The sequence below is a fragment of the Rhynchophorus ferrugineus genome, unplaced genomic scaffold, assembly GCF_030347505.1.
Source record: "Rhynchophorus ferrugineus isolate W39M unplaced genomic scaffold, kcgeb_rfMv2 rfM3, whole genome shotgun sequence".
NCBI lineage: Eukaryota > Metazoa > Arthropoda > Insecta > Coleoptera > Curculionidae > Rhynchophorus > Rhynchophorus ferrugineus.
In genome coordinates, this window is record NW_027472582.1 from 41,920,438 (window position 1) to 41,938,092 (window position 17,655).

Genomic DNA, 17,655 nt, shown 5'->3' on the forward strand with positions numbered 1-17,655 from the left:
TTGCATTATCTGTTATAGTTTCCGAGATATGGACTATCGACATCTGACAATATTGGCTCTGCTTCTAACTTGGGCCAGAATTGTAAAATGGTCTTATGAATTAGCGATTTCGCTCCAATTCACATTCTAAGTTATATTCGGCATGCTAAATACGTTGCCGATTGCCAAATTGCATTATCTCTTATAGTTTCCGAGATATGGACTATCGACATCTAACAATATTGGCTCTGCTTCTAACTAGGGCCAGAATTGTAAAATGGTCTTATGAATTAGCGATTTCGCTCCAATTCACATTCCAAGTAATATTCGGCATGCTAATTACGTTGCCGAGTGCCAAATTGCATTATCTCTTATAGTTTCCGAGATATGGACAATCGAAATTTTACACCTTAGAGTCTGTTTCTAACTGGGGTCAAAATTGCAAAATGGTCTTACGAATTAACTATTTCGTTTCAATTCACATTCCAAGTAATATTCCGCATGCTAATTACGTTGCCGATTGCCAAATTGCATTATCTCTTATAGTTTCCGAGATATGGACTATCGACATCTGACAATATTGGCTCTGCTTCTAACTTGGGCCAGAATTGTAAAATGGTCTTATGAATTAGCGATTTCGTTCCAATTCACATTCCAAGTAATATTGGGCATGCTAATTACGCTGCCGATTGCCAAATTGCATTATCTCTTATAGTTTCCGAGATATGGACAATCGAAATTTTACACCTTAGAGTCTGTTTCTAACTGGGGTCAAAATTGCAAAATGGTCTTACGAATTAACTATTTCGTTTCAATTCACATTCCAAGTAATATTCCGCATGCTAATTACGTTGCCGATTGCCAAATTGCATTATCTCTTATAGTTTCCGAGATATGGACTATCGACATCTGACAATATTGGCTCTGCTTCTAACTTGGGCCAGAATTGTAAAATGGTCTTATGAATTAGCGATTTCGTTCCAATTCACATTCCAAGTAATATACGGCATGCTAATTACGTTGCCGATTGCCAAATTGCATTATCTCTTATAGTTTCCGAGATATGGACTATCGACATCTGACAATATTGGCTCTGCTTCTAACTTGGGCCAGAATTGTAAAATGGTCTTATGAATTAGCGATTTCGTTCCAATTCTCATTCCAAGTAATATTCGGCATGCTAATTACGTTACCGATTGCCAAATTGCATTATCTCTTATAGTTTCCGAGATATGGACTATCGACATCTAACAATATTGGCTCTGCTTCTAACTAGGGCCAGAATTGTAAAATGGTCTTATGAATTAGCGATTTCGCTCCAATTCACATTCCAAGTAATATTCGGCATGCTAATTACGTTGCCGATTGCCAAATTGCATTATCTCTTATAGTTTCCGAGATATGGACTATCGACATCTGACAATATTGGCTCTGCTTCTAACTTGGGCCAGAATTGTAAAATGGTCTTATGAATTAGCGATTTCGTTCCAATTCACATTCCAAGTAATATACGGCATGCTAATTACGTTGCCGATTGCCAAATTGCATTATCTCTTATAGTTTCCGAGATATGGACTATCGACATCTGACAATATTGGCTCTGCTTCTAACTTGGGCCAGAATTGTAAAATGGTCATATGAATTAGCGATTTCGTTCCAATTCTCATTCCAAGTAATATTCGGCATGCTAATTACGTTACCGATTGCCAAATTGCATTATCTCTTATAGTTTCCGAGATATGGAAAATCGAAATTTTACACCTTAGAGTCTGTTTCTAACTGGGGTCAAAATTGTAAAATGGTCTTACGAATTAGCGATTTCGTTCCAATTCACATTCCAAGTAATATTCGGCATGCTAATTACCTTGCCGATTGCCAAATTGCATTATCTCTTATAGTTTCCGAGGTATGGACTATCGACATCTGACAATATTGGCTCTGCTTCTAACTTGGGCCAGAATTGTAAAATGGTCTTACGAATTAGCGATTTCGTTCCAATTCACATTCCAAGTAATATTCGGCATGCTAATTACGTTGCCGATTGCCAAAGTGCATTATCTGTTATAGTTTCCGAGATATGGACTATCGACATCTGACAATATTGGCTCTGCTTCTAACTTGGGCCAGAATTGTAAAATGGTCTTATGAATTAGCGATTTCGCTCCAATTCACATTCCAAGTAATATCCGGCATGCTAATTACGTTGCCGATTGCCAAATTGCATTATCTCTTATAGTTTCCGAGATATGGACTATCGACATCTGACAATATTGGCTCTGCTTCTAACTTGGGCCAGAATTGTAAAATGGTCTTATGAATTAGCGATTTCGCTCCAATTCACATTCCAAGTAATATTCGGCATGCTAATTACGTTGCCGATTGCCAAATTGCATTATCTGTTATAGTTTCCGAGATATGGACTATCGACATCTGACAATATTGGCTCTGCTTCTAACTTGGGCCAGAATTGTAAAATGGTCTTATGAATTAGCGATTTCGCTCCAATTCACATTCTAAGTTATATTCGGCATGCTAAATACGTTGCCGATTGCCAAATTGCATTATCTCTTATAGTTTCCGAGATATGGACTATCGACATCTAACAATATTGGCTCTGCTTCTAACTAGGGCCAGAATTGTAAAATGGTCTTATGAATTAGCGATTTCGCTCCAATTCACATTCCAAGTAATATTCGGCATGCTAATTACGTTGCCGAGTGCCAAATTGCATTATCTCTTATAGTTTCCGAGATATGGACAATCGAAATTTTACACCTTAGAGTCTGTTTCTAACTGGGGTCAAAATTGCAAAATGGTCTTACGAATTAACTATTTCGTTTCAATTCACATTCCAAGTAATATTCCGCATGCTAATTACGTTGCCGATTGCCAAATTGCATTATCTCTTATAGTTTCCGAGATATGGACTATCGACATCTGACAATATTGGCTCTGCTTCTAACTTGGGCCAGAATTGTAAAATGGTCTTATGAATTAGCGATTTCGTTCCAATTCACATTCCAAGTAATATTGGGCATGCTAATTACGCTGCCGATTGCCAAATTGCATTATCTCTTATAGTTTCCGAGATATGGACAATCGAAATTTTACACCTTAGAGTCTGTTTCTAACTGGGGTCAAAATTGCAAAATGGTCTTACGAATTAACTATTTCGTTTCAATTCACATTCCAAGTAATATTCCGCATGCTAATTACGTTGCCGATTGCCAAATTGCATTATCTCTTATAGTTTCCGAGATATGGACTATCGACATCTGACAATATTGGCTCTGCTTCTAACTTGGGCCAGAATTGTAAAATGGTCTTATGAATTAGCGATTTCGTTCCAATTCACATTCCAAGTAATATACGGCATGCTAATTACGTTGCCGATTGCCAAATTGCATTATCTCTTATAGTTTCCGAGATATGGACTATCGACATCTGACAATATTGGCTCTGCTTCTAACTTGGGCCAGAATTGTAAAATGGTCTTATGAATTAGCGATTTCGTTCCAATTCTCATTCCAAGTAATATTCGGCATGCTAATTACGTTACCGATTGCCAAATTGCATTATCTCTTATAGTTTCCGAGATATGGACTATCGACATCTAACAATATTGGCTCTGCTTCTAACTAGGGCCAGAATTGTAAAATGGTCTTATGAATTAGCGATTTCGCTCCAATTCACATTCCAAGTAATATTCGGCATGCTAATTACGTTGCCGAGTGCCAAATTGCATTATCTCTTATAGTTTCCGAGATATGGACTATCGACATCTAACAATATTGGCTCTGCTTCTAACTAGGGCCAGAATTGTAAAATGGTCTTATGAATTAGCGATTTCGCTCCAATTCACATTCCAAGTAATATTCGGCATGCTAATTACGTTGCCGAGTGCCAAATTGCATTATCTCTTATAGTTTCCGAGATATGGACAATCGAAATTTTACACCTTAGAGTCTGTTTCTAACTGGGGTCAAAATTGCAAAATGGTCTTACGAATTAACGATTTCGTTTCAATTCACATTCCAAGTAATATTCCGCATGCTAATTACGTTGCCGATTGCCAAATTGCATTATCTCTTATAGTTTCCGAGATATGGACTATCGACATCTGACAATATTGGCTCTGCTTCTAACTTGGGCCAGAATTGTAAAATGGTCTTATGAATTAGCGATTTCGTTCCAATTCACATTCCAAGTAATATTGGGCATGCTAATTACGCTGCCGATTGCCAAATTGCATTATCTCTTATAGTTTCCGAGATATGGACTATCGACATCTGACAATATTGGCTCTGCTTCTAACTTGGGCCAGAATTGTAAAATGGTCTTATGAATTAGCGATTTCGTTCCAATTCACATTCCAAGTAATATACGGCATGCTAATTACGTTGCCGATTGCCAAATTGCATTATCTCTTATAGTTTCCGAGATATGGACTATCGACATCTGACAATATTGGCTCTGCTTCTAACTTGGGCCAGAATTGTAAAATGGTCTTATGAATTAGCGATTTCGTTCCAATTCTCATTCCAAGTAATATTCGGCATGCTAATTACGTTACCGATTGCCAAATTGCATTATCTCTTATAGTTTCCGAGATATGGACAATCGAAATTTTACACCTTAGAGTCTGTTTCTAACTGGGGTCAAAATTGTAAAATGGTCTTACGAATTAGCGATTTCGTTCCAATTCACATTCCAAGTAATATTCGGCATGCTAATTACCTTGCCGATAGCCAAATTGCATTATCTCTTATAGTTTCCGAGGTATGGACTATCGACATCTGACAATATTGGCTCTGCTTCTAACTTGGGCCAGAATTGTAAAATGGTCTTACGAATTAGCGATTTCGTTCCAATTCACATTCCAAGTAATATTCGGCATGCTAATTACGTTGCCGATTGCCAAATTGCATTATCTGTTATAGTTTCCGAGATATGGACTATCGACATCTGACAATATTGGCTCTGCTTCTAACTTGGGCCAGAATTGTAAAATGGTCTTATGAATTAGCGATTTCGCTCCAATTCACATTCCAAGTAATATTCGGCATGCTAATTACGTTGCCGATTGCCAAATTGCATTATCTCTTATAGTTTCCGAGATATGGACTATCGAAATTTTACACCTTAGAGTCTGTTTCTAACTGGGGTCAAAATTGTAAAATGGTCTTATGAATTAGCGATTTCGTTCCAATTCACATTCCAAGTAATATTCGACATGCTAATTACGCTGCCGATTGCCAAATTGCATTATCTCTTATAGTTTCCGAGATATATACTATCGACATCTAACAATATTGGCTCTGCTTCTAACTTGGGCCAGAATTGTAAAATGGTCTTATGAATTAGCGATTTCGCTCCAATTCACATTCCAAGTAATATTCGGCATGCTAATTACGCTGCCGATTGCCAAATTGCATTATCTCTTATAGTTTCCGAGATATGTACTATCGACATCTAACAATATTTTCTCTGCTTCTAACTTGGGCCAGAATTGTAAAATGGTATTATGAGTTAGCGATTTCGATCCAATTCACATTCTAAGTAATATTCGGCATGCTAATTACGCTGCCGATTGCCAAATTGCATTATCTCTTATAGTTTCCGAGATATGGACTATCGACATCTGACAATATTGGCTCTGCTTCTAACTTGGGCTAGAATTGTAAAATGGTCTTATGAATTAGCTATTTCGTTCCAATTCACATTCCAAGTAATATTCGGCATGCTATTTACGCTGCCGATTGCCAAATTGCATTATCTCTTATAGTTTCCGAGATATGGACAATCGAAATTTTACACCTTAGAGTCTGTTTCTAACTGGGGTCAAAATTATCTCTTATGGTTTCCGAGATATGGACTATCGACATCTGAAAATATTGGCTCTGCTTCTAACTTGGGCCAGAATTGTAAAATGGTCTTATGAATTAGCGATTTCGCTCCAATTCACATTCTAAGTAATATTCGGTATCCTAATTACGTTGCCGATTGCCAAATTGCATTATCTCTTATAGTTTCCGAGATATGGACAATCGAAATTTTACACCTTAGAGTCTGTTTCTAACTGGGGTCAAAATTGTAATATGGTCTTACGAATTAGCGATTTCGTTCCAATTCACATTCCAAGTAATATTCGGCATGCTAATTACGCTGCCGATTGCCAGATTGTATTATCTCTAATAGTTTCCGAGATATGGACTATCGACATCTAACAAAATTGGCTCTGCTTCTAACTTGGGCCAGAATTGTAAAATGGTCTTACGAATTAACGATTTCGTTCCAAATCACATTCCAACTAATATTCGGCATGCTAATTACGTTGCCGATTGCCAAATTGCATTATCTCTTATAGTTTCCGAGATATGGACAATCGAAATTCTACACCTTAGAGTCTGTTTCTAACTGGGGTCAAAATTGTAAAATGGTCTTACGAATTAGCGATTTCGTTCCAATTCACATTCCAAGTAATATTCGGCATGCTAATTACGTTGCCGATTGCCAAATTGCATTATCTCTTATAGTTTCCGAGATATGGACTATCGACATTTGACAATATTGGCTCTGCTTCTAACTTGGGCCAGAATTGTAAAATGGTTTTATGAATTAGCGATTTCGTTCCAATTCACATTCCAAGTAATATTCGGCATGCTAATTACGCTGCCGATTGCCAAATTGCATTATCTCTTATAGTTTCCGAGATATGGACAATCGAAATTTTACACCTTAGAGTCTGTTTCTAACTGGGGTCAAAATTGTAAAATGGTCTTACGAACTAGCGATTTCGTTCCAATTCACATTCCAAGTAATATTCGGCATGCTATTTACGCTGCCGATTGCCAAATTGCATTATCTCTTATAGTTTCCGAGATATGGACTATCGACATCTAACAATATAGGCTCTGCTTCTAACTTGGGCCAGAATTGTAAAATGGTCTTATGAATTAGCGATTTCCTTCCAATTCACATTCCAAGTAATATTCGGCATGCTAATTACGTTGCCGATTGCCAAATTGCATTATCTCTTATAGTTTCCGAGATATGGACAATCGAAATTTTACACCTTAGAGTCTGTTTCTAACTGGGGTCAAAATTGTAAAATGGTCTTACGAATTAGCGATTTCGTTCCAATTCACATTCCAAGTAATATTCGGCATGCTAATTACGTTGCCGATTGCCAAATTGCATTATCTCTTATAGTTTCCGAGATATGGACTATCGACATCTGACAATATTGGCTCTGCTTCTAACTTGGGCCAGAATGGTAAAATGGTCTTATGAATTAGCGATTTCGTTCCAATTCACATTCCAAGTAATATTCGGCATGCTAATTACGCTGCCGATTGCCAAATTGCATTATCTCTTATAGTTTCCGAGATATGGACAATCGAAATTTTACACCTTAGAGTCTGTTTCTAACTGGGGTCAAAATTGTAAAATTGCCTTACGAATTAGCGATTTCGTTCCAATTCATATTCCAAGTAATATTCGGTATGCTATTTACGCTGCCGATTGCCAAATTGCATTATCTCTTATAGTTTCCGAGATATGGACTATCGACATCTAACAATATAGGCTCTGCTTCTAACTTGGGCCAGAATTGTAAAATGGTCTTATGAATTAGCGATTTCGTTCCAATTCACATTCCAAGTAATATTCGGCGTGCTAATTACGTTGCCGATTGCCAAATTGCATTATCTCTTATAGTTTCCGAGATATGGACTATCGACATCTGACAATATTGGCTCTGCTTCTAACTTGGGCCAGAATTGTAAAATGGTCTTATGAATTTGCGATTTCGCTCCAATTCACATTCCAAGTAATATTCGGCATGCTAATTACGTTGCCGATTGCCAAATTGCATTATCTCTTATAGTTTCCGAGATACGGACTATCGACATCTAACAATATTGGCTCTGCTTCTAACTAGGGCCAGAATTGTAAAATAGTCTTATGAATTAGCGATTTCGCTCCAATTCACATTCCAAGTAATATTCGGCATGCTAATTACGTTGCCGATTGCCAAATTGCATTATCTCTTATAGTTTCCGAGATATGGACTATTGAAATTTTACACCTTAGAGTCTGTTTCTAACTGGGGTCAAAATTGTAAAATGGTCTTACGAATTAGCGATTTCGTTCCAATTCACATTCCAAGTAATATTCGGCATGCTAATTACGCTGCCGATTGCCAAATTGCATTATCTCTTATAGTTTCCGAGATATGGACTATCGACATCTAACAATATTGGCTCTGCTTCTAACTTATGCCAGAATTGTAAAATGGTCTTATGAATTAGCGATTTCGCTCCAATTCACATTCCAAGTAATATTCGGCATGCTAATTACGCTGCCGATTGCCAAATTGCATTATCTCTTATAGTTTCCGAGATATGGACTATCGACATCTAACAATATTGGCTCTGCTTCTAACTTGAGCCAGAATTGTAAAATGGTCTTATGAGTTAACGATTTCGCTCCAATTCACATTCTAAGTAATATTCGGCATGCTAATTACGTTGCCGATTGCCAAATTGCATTATCTCTTATAGTTTCCGAGATATGGACAATCGAAATTTTACACCTTAGAGTCTGTTTCTAACTGGGGTCAAAATTGTAAAATGGTCTTACGAATTAGCGATTTCGTTCCAATTCACATTCCAAGTAATACTCGGCATGCTAATTACGTTGCCGATTGCCAAATTGCATTATCTCTTATAGTTTCCGAGATATGGACTATCGACATCTGAAAATATTGGCTCTGCTTCTAACTTGGGCCAGAATTGTAAAATGGTCTTATGAATTAGCGATTTCGCTCCAATTCACATCCCAAGTAATATTCGGCATGCTAATTACGTTGCCGATTGCCAAATTGCATTATCTCCTATAGTTTCCGAGATATGGACTATCGAAATTTTACACCTTAGAGTCTGTTTCTAACTGGGGCCAGAATTGTAAAATGGTCTTATGAATTAGCGATTTCGTTCCAATTCACATTCCAAGTAATATTCGGCATGCTAATTACGTTGCCGATTGCCAAATTGCATTATCTCTTATAGTTTCCGAGATATGGACTATCGACATCTGACAATATTGGCTCTGCTTCTAACTTGGGCCAGAAATGTAAAATGGTCTTATGAATTAGCGATTTCGCTCCAATTCACATTCCAAGTAATATTCGGCATGCTAATTACGTTGCCGATTGCCAAATTGCATTATCTCTTATAGTTTCCGAGATATGGACTATCGACATCTAACAATATTGGCTCTGCTTCTAACTAGGGCCAGAATTGTAAAATGGTCTTATGTATTAGCGATTGCGCTCCAATTCACATTCCAAGTAATATTCGGCATGCTAATTACGTTGCCGATTGCCAAATTGCATTATCTCTTATAGTTTCCGAGATATGGACTATCGAAATTTTACACTTTAGAGTCTGTTTCTAACTGGGGTCAAAATTGTAAAATGGTCTTACGAATTAGCGATTTCGTTCCAATTCACATTCCAAGTAATATTCGGCATGTTAATTACGCTGCCGATTGCCAAATTGCATTATCTCTAATAGTTTCCGAGATATGGACTATCGACATCTAACAAAATTGGCTCTGCTTCTAACTTGGGCCAGAATTGTAAAATGGTCTTACGAATTAACGATTTCGTTCCAATTCACATTCCAACTAATATTCGGCATGCTAATTACGTTGCCGATTGCCAAATTGCATTATCTCTTATAGTTTCCGAGATATGGACAATCGAAATTCTACACCTTAGAGTCTGTTTCTAACTGGGGTCAAAATTGTAAAATGGCCTTACGAATTAGCGATTTCGTTCCAATTCACATTCCAAGTAATATTCGGCATGCTAATTACTTTGCCGATTGCCAAATTGCATTATCTCTTATAGTTTCCGAGATATGGACTATCGACATCTGACAATATTGGCTCTGCTTCTAACTTGGGCCAGAATTGTAAAATGGCCTTATGAATTAGCGATTTCGTTCCAATTCACATTCCAAGTATTATTCGGCATGTTAATTACGCTGCCGATTGCCAAATTGCATTATCTCTTATAGTTTCCGAGATATGGACAATCGAAATTTTACACCTTAGAGTCTGTTTCTAACTGGGGTCAAAATTGTAAAATGGTCTTACGAACTAGCGATTTCGTTCCAATTCACACTCCAAGTAATATTCGGCATGCTAATTACGTTGCCGATTGCCAAATTGCATTATCTCTTATAGTTTCCGAGATATGGACTATCGACATCTGACAATATTGGCTCTGCTTCTAACTTGGGCCAGAATTGTAAAATGGTCTTATGAATTTGCGATTTCGTTCCAATTCACATTCCAAGTAATATTCGGCATGCTAATTACGTTGCCGATTGCCAAATTGCATTATCTCTTATAGTTTCCGAGATATGGACTATCGACATCTAACAATATTGGCTCTGCTTCTAACTAGGGCCAGAATTGTAAAATGGTCTTATGAATTAGCGATTTCGCTCCAATTCACATTCCAAGTAATATTCGGCATGCTAATTACGTTGCCGATTGCCAAATTGCATTATCTCTTATAGTTTCCGAGATATGGACTATTGAAATTTTACACCTTAGAGTCTGTTTCTAACTGGGGTCAAAATTGTAAAATGGTCTTACGAATTAGCGATTTCGTTCCAATTCACATTCCAAGTAATATTCGGCATGCTAATTACGCTGCCGATTGCCAAATTGCATTATCTCTTATAGTTTCCGAGATATGGACTATCGACATCTAACAATATTGGCTCTGCTTCTAACTTGTGCCAGAATTGTAAAATGGTCTTATGAATTAGCGATTTCGCTCCAATTCACATTCCAAGTAATATTCGGCATGCTAATTACGCTGCCGATTGCCAAATTGCATTATCTCTTATAGTTTCCGAGATATGGACTATCGACATCTAACAATATTGGCTCTGCTTCTAACTTGGGCCAGAATTGTAAAATGGCCTTATGAATTAGCGATTTGGTTCCAATTCACATTCCAAGTAATATTCGGCATGCTAATTACGCTGCCGATTGCCAAATTGCATTATCTCTTATAGTTTCCGAGATATGGACAATCGAAATTTTACACCTTAGAGTCTGTTTCTAACTGGGGTCAAAATTGTAAAATGGTCTTACGAACTAGCGATTTCGTTCCAATTCACATTCCAAGTAATATTCGGCATGCTAATTACGTTGCCGATTGCCAAATTGCATTATCTCTTATAGTTTCCGAGATATGGACTATCGACATCTGACAATATTGGCTCTGCTTCTAACTTGGGCCAGAATTGTAAAATGGCCTTATGAATTTGCGATTTCGTTCCAATTCACATTCCAAGTAATATTCGGCATGCTAATTACGTTGCCGATTGCCAAATTGCATTATCTCTTATAGTTTCCGAGATATGGACTATCGACATCTAACAATATTGGCTCTGCTTCTAACTAGGGCCAGAATTGTAAAATGGTCTTATGAATTAGCGATTTCGCTCCAATTCACATTCCAAGTAATATTCGGCATGCTAATTACGTTGCCGATTGCCAAATTGCATTATCTCTTATAGTTTCCGAGATATGGACTACTGAAATTTTACACCTTAGAGTCTGTTTCTAACTGGGGTCAAAATTGTAAAATGGCCTTATGAATTTGCGATTTCGTTCCAATTCACATTCCAAGTAATATTCGGCATGCTAATTACGTTGCCGATTGCCAAATTGCATTATCTCTTATAGTTTCCGAGATATGGACTATCGACATCTAACAATATTGGCTCTGCTTCTAACTTGAGCCAGAATTGTAAAATGGTCTTATGAGTTAACGATTTCGCTCCAATTCACATTCTAAGTAATATTCGGCATGCTAATTACGTTGCCGATTGCCAAATTGCATTATCTCTTATAGTTTCCGAGATATGGACAATCGAAATTTTACACCTTAGAGTCTGTTTCTAACTGGGGTCAAAATTGTAAAATGGTCTTACGAACTAGCGATTTCGTTCCAATTCACATTCCAAGTAATATTCGGCATGCTAATTACGTTGCCGATTGCCAAATTGCATTATCTCTTATAGTTTCCGAGATATGGACTATCGACATCTGACAATATTGGCTCTGCTTCTAACTTGGGCCAGAATTGTAAAATGGCCTTATGAATTTGCGATTTCGTTCCAATTCACATTCCAAGTAATATTCGGCATGCTAATTACGTTGCCGATTGCCAAATTGCATTATCTCTTATAGTTTCCGAGATATGGACTATCGACATCTAACAATATTGGCTCTGCTTCTAACTAGGGCCAGAATTGTAAAATGGTCTTATGAATTAGCGATTTCGCTCCAATTCACATTCCAAGTAATATTCGGCATGCTAATTACGTTGCCGATTGCCAAATTGCATTATCTCTTATAGTTTCCGAGATATGGACTATTGAAATTTTACACCTTAGAGTCTGTTTCTAACTGGGGTCAAAATTGTAAAATGGCCTTATGAATTTGCGATTTCGTTCCAATTCACATTCCAAGTAATATTCGGCATTCTAATTACGTTGCCGATTGCCAAATTGCATTATCTCTTATAGTTTCCGAGATATGGACTATCGACATCTAACAATATTGGCTCTGCTTCTAACTTGAGCCAGAATTGTAAAATGGTCTTATGAGTTAACGATTTCGCTCCAATTCACATTCTAAGTAATATTCGGCATGCTAATTACGTTGCCGATTGCCAAATTGCATTATCTCTTATAGTTTCCGAGATATGGACAATCGAAATTTTACACCTTAGAGTCTGATTCTAACTGGGGTCAAAATTGTAAAATGGTCTTACGAATTAGCGATTTCGTTCCAATTCACATTCCAAGTAATACTCGGCATGCTAATTACGTTGCCGATTGCCAAATTGCATTATCTCTTATAGTTTCCGAGATATGGTCTATCGACATCTGAAAATATTGGCTCTGCTTCTAACTTGGGCCAGAATTGTAAAATGGTCTTACGAATTAACGATTTCGTTCCAATTCACATTCCAAGTAATATTCGGCATGCTAATTACGTTGCCGATTGCCAAATTGCATTATCTCCTATAATTTCCGAGATATGGACTATCGAAATTTTACACCTTAGAGTCTGTTTCTAACTGGGGCCAGAATTGTAAAATGGTCTTATGAATTAGCGATTTCGTTCCAATTCACATTCCAAGTAATATTCGGCATGCTAATTACGTTGCCGATTGCCAAATTGCATTATCTCTTATAGTTTCCGAGATATGGACTATCGACATCTGACAATATTGGCTCTGCTTCTAACTTGGGCCAGAAATGTAAAATGGTCTTATGAATTAGCGATTTCGCTCCAATTCACATTCCAAGTAATATTCGGCATGCTAATTACGTTGCCGATTGCCAAATTGCATTATCTCTTATAGTTTCCGAGATATGGACTATCGACATCTAACAATATTGGCTCTGCTTCTAACTAGGGCCAGAATTGTAAAATGGTCTTATGAATTAGCGATTTCGCTCCAATTCACATTCCAAGTAATATTCGGCATGCTAATTACGTTGCCGATTGCCAAATTGCATTATCTCATATAGTTTCCGAGATATGGACTATCGAAATTTTACACCTTAGAGTCTGTTTCTAACTGGGGTCAAAATTGTAAAATGGTCTTACGAATTAGCGATTTCGTTCCAATTCACATTCCAAGTAATATTCGGCATTCTAATTACGTTGCCGATTGCCAAATTGCATTATCTCTTATAGTTTCCGAGATATGGACTATCGACATCTAACAATATTGGCTCTGCTTCTAACTTGGGCCAGAATTGTAAAATGGTTTTATGAATTAGCGATTTCGCTCCAATTCACATTCCAAGTAATATTCGGCATGCTAATTACGTTGCCGATTGCCAAATTGCATTATCTCTTATAGTTTCCGAGATATGGACTATCGAAATTTTACACATTTGAGTCTGTTTCTAACTGGGGCCAGAATTGTAAAATGGTCTTATGAATTAGCGATTTCGTTCCAATTCACATTCCAAGTAATATTCGGCATGCTAATTACGTTGCCGATTGCCAAATTGCATTATCTCTTATAGTTTCCGAGATATGGACTATCGACATCTGACAATATTGGCTCTGCTTCTAACTTGGGCCAGAAATGTAAAATGGTCTTATGAATTAGCGATTTCGCTCCAATTCACATTCCAAGTAATATTCGGCATGCTAATTACGTTGCCGATTGCCAAGTTGCATTTTCTCTTATAGTTTCCGAGGTATGGACTATCAACATCTAACAATATTGGCTCTGCTTCTAACTAGGGCCAGAATTGTAAAATGGTCTTATGAATTAGCGATTTCGCTCCAATTCACATTCCGAGTAATATTCGGCATGCTAATTACGCTGCCGATTGCCAAATTGCACTATCTCTTATAGTTTCCGAGATGTGGACTATCGACATCTAACAATATTGGCTCTGCTTCTAACTAGGGCCAGAATTGTAAAATGGTCTTATGAATTAGTGATTTCGCTCCAATTCACATTCCAAGTAATATTCGGCATGCTAATTACGTTGCCGATTGCCAAATTGCATTATCTCTTATAGTTTCCGAGATATGGACTATCGAAATTTTACACCTTAGAGTCTGTTTCTAACTGGGGTCGAAATTGTAAAATGGTCTTACGAATTAGCGATTTCGTTCCAATTCACATTCCAAGTAATATTCGGCATGCTAATTACGTTGCCGATTGCCAAATTGCATTATCTCTTATAGTTTCCGAGATATGGACTATCGACATCTAACAATATTGGCTCTGCTTCTAACTTGTTCCAGAATTGTAAAATGGTCTTATGAATTAGCGATTTCGCTCCAATTCACATTCCAAGTAATATTCGGCATGCTAATTACGTTGCCGATTGCCAAATTGCATTATCTCTTATAGTTTCCGAGATATGGACTATCGAAATTTTACACCTTAGAGTCTGTTTCTAACTGGGGTCAAAATTGTAAAATGGTCTTACGAATTAGCGATTTCGTTCCAATTCACATTCCAAGTAATATTCGGCATGCTAATTACGTTGCCGATTGCCAAATTGCATTATCTCTTATAGTTTCCGAGATATGGACTATCGACATCTGACAATATTGGCTCTGCTTCTAACTTGGGCCAGAATTGTAAAATGGTCTTATGAATTAGCGATTTCGTTCCAATTCACATTCCAAGTAATATTCGGCATGCTAATTACGCTGCCGGTTGCCAAACTGCATTATCTCTTATAGTTTCCGAGATATGGACAATCGAAATTTTACACCTTAGAGTCTGTTTCTAACTGGGGTCAAAATTGTAAAATGGTCTTACGAATTAGCGATTTCGTTCCAATTCACATTCCAAGTAATATTCGGCATGCTAATTACGTTGCCGATTGCCAAATTGCATTATCTCTTATAGTTTCCGAGATATGGACTATCGACATCTGACAATATTGGCTCTGCTTCTAACTTGGGCCAGAATTGTAAAATGGTCTTATGAAATAGCGATTTCGTTCCAATTCACATTCCAAGTAATATTCGGCATGCTAATTACGTTGCCGAATGCCAAATTGCATTATCTCTTATAGTTTCCGAGATATGGACTATCGACATCTGACAATATTGGCTCTGCTTCTAACTTGGGCCAGAAATGTAAAATGGTCTTATGAATTAGCGATTTCGCTCCAATTCACATTCCAAGTAATATTCGGCATGCTAATTACGTTGCCGATTGCCAAATTGCATTATCTCTTATAGTTTCCGAGATATGGACTATCGACATCTAACAATATTGGCTCTGCTCCTAACTAGGGCCAGAATTGTAAAATGGTCTTATGAATTAGCGATTTCGCTCCAATTCACATTCCAAGTAATATTCGGCATGCTAATTACGCTGCCGATTGCCAAATTGCATTATCTCTTATAGTTTTCGAGATATGGACTATCGACATCTAACAATATTGGCTCTGCTTCTAACTTGGGCCAGAATTGTAAAATGGTCTTATGAATTAGCGATTTCGCTCCAATTCACATTCCGAGTAATATTCGGCATGCTAATTACGTTGCCGATTGCCAAATTGCATTATCTCTTATAGTTTCCGAGATATGGACTATCGAAATTTTACACCTTAGAGTCTGTTTCTAACTGGGGTCAAAATTGTAAAATGGTCTTACGAATTAGCGATTTCGTTCCAATTCACATTCCAAGTAATATTCGGCATGCTAATTACGTTGCCGATTGCCAAATTGCATTATCTCTTATAGTTTCCGAGATATGGACTATCGACATCTGACAATATTGGCTCTGCTTCTAACTTGGGCCAGAATTGTAAAATGGTCTTATGAATTAGCGATTTCGTTCCAATTCACATTCCAAGTAATATTCGGCATGCTAATTACGCTGCCGATTGCCAAACTGCATTATCTCTTATAGTTTCCGAGATATGGACAATCGAAATTTTACACCTTAGAGTCTGTTTCTAACTGGGGTCAAAATTGTAAAATGGTCTTACGAATTAGCGATTTCGTTCCAATTCACATTCCAAGTAATATTCGGCATGCTAATTACGTTGCCGATTGCCAAATTGCATTATCTCTTATAGTTTCTGAGATATGGACTATCGACATCTGACAATATTGGCTCTGCTTCTAACTTGGGCCAGAATTGTAAAATGGTCTTATGAATTAGCGATTTCGTTCCAATTCACATTCCAAGTAATATTCGGCATGCTAATTACGTTGCCGATTGCCAAATTGCATTATCTCTTATAGTTTCCGAGATATGGACTATCGACATCTGACAATATTGGCTCTGCTTCTAACTTGGGCCAGAATTGTAAAATGGTCTTATGAATTAGCGATTTCGTTCCAATTCACATTCCAAGTAATATTCGGCATGCTAATTACGCTGCCGATTGCCAAATTGCATTATCTCTCATAGTTTCCGAGATATGGACTATCGACATCTGACAATATTGGCTCTGCTTCTAACTTGGGCCAGAAATGTAAAATGGTCTTATGAATTAGCGATTTCGCTCCAATTCACATTCCAAGTAATATTCGGCATGCTAATTACGTTGCCGATTGCCAAATTGCATTATCTCTTATAGTTTCCGAGATATGGACTATCGACATCTAACAATATTGGCTCTGCTCCTAACTAGGGCCAGAATTGTAAAATGGTCTTATGAATTAGCGATTTCGCTCCAATTCACATTCCAAGTAATATTCGGCATGCTAATTACGCTGCCGATTGCCAAATTGCATTATCTCTTATAGTTTCCGAGATATGGACTATCGACATCTAACAATATTGGCTCTGCTTCTAACTAGGGCCAGAATTGTAAAATGGTCTTATGAATTAGCGATTTCGCTCCAATTCACACTCCAAGTAATATTCGGCATGCTAATTACGTTGCCGATTGCCAAATTGCATTATCTCTTATAGTTTCCGAGATATGGACTATCGAAATTTTACACCTTAGAGTCTGTTTCTAACTGGGGTCAAAATTGTAAAATCGTCTTACGAATTAGCGATTTCGTTCCAATTCACATTTCAAGTAATATTCGGCATGCTAATTACGTTGCCGATTGCCAAATTGC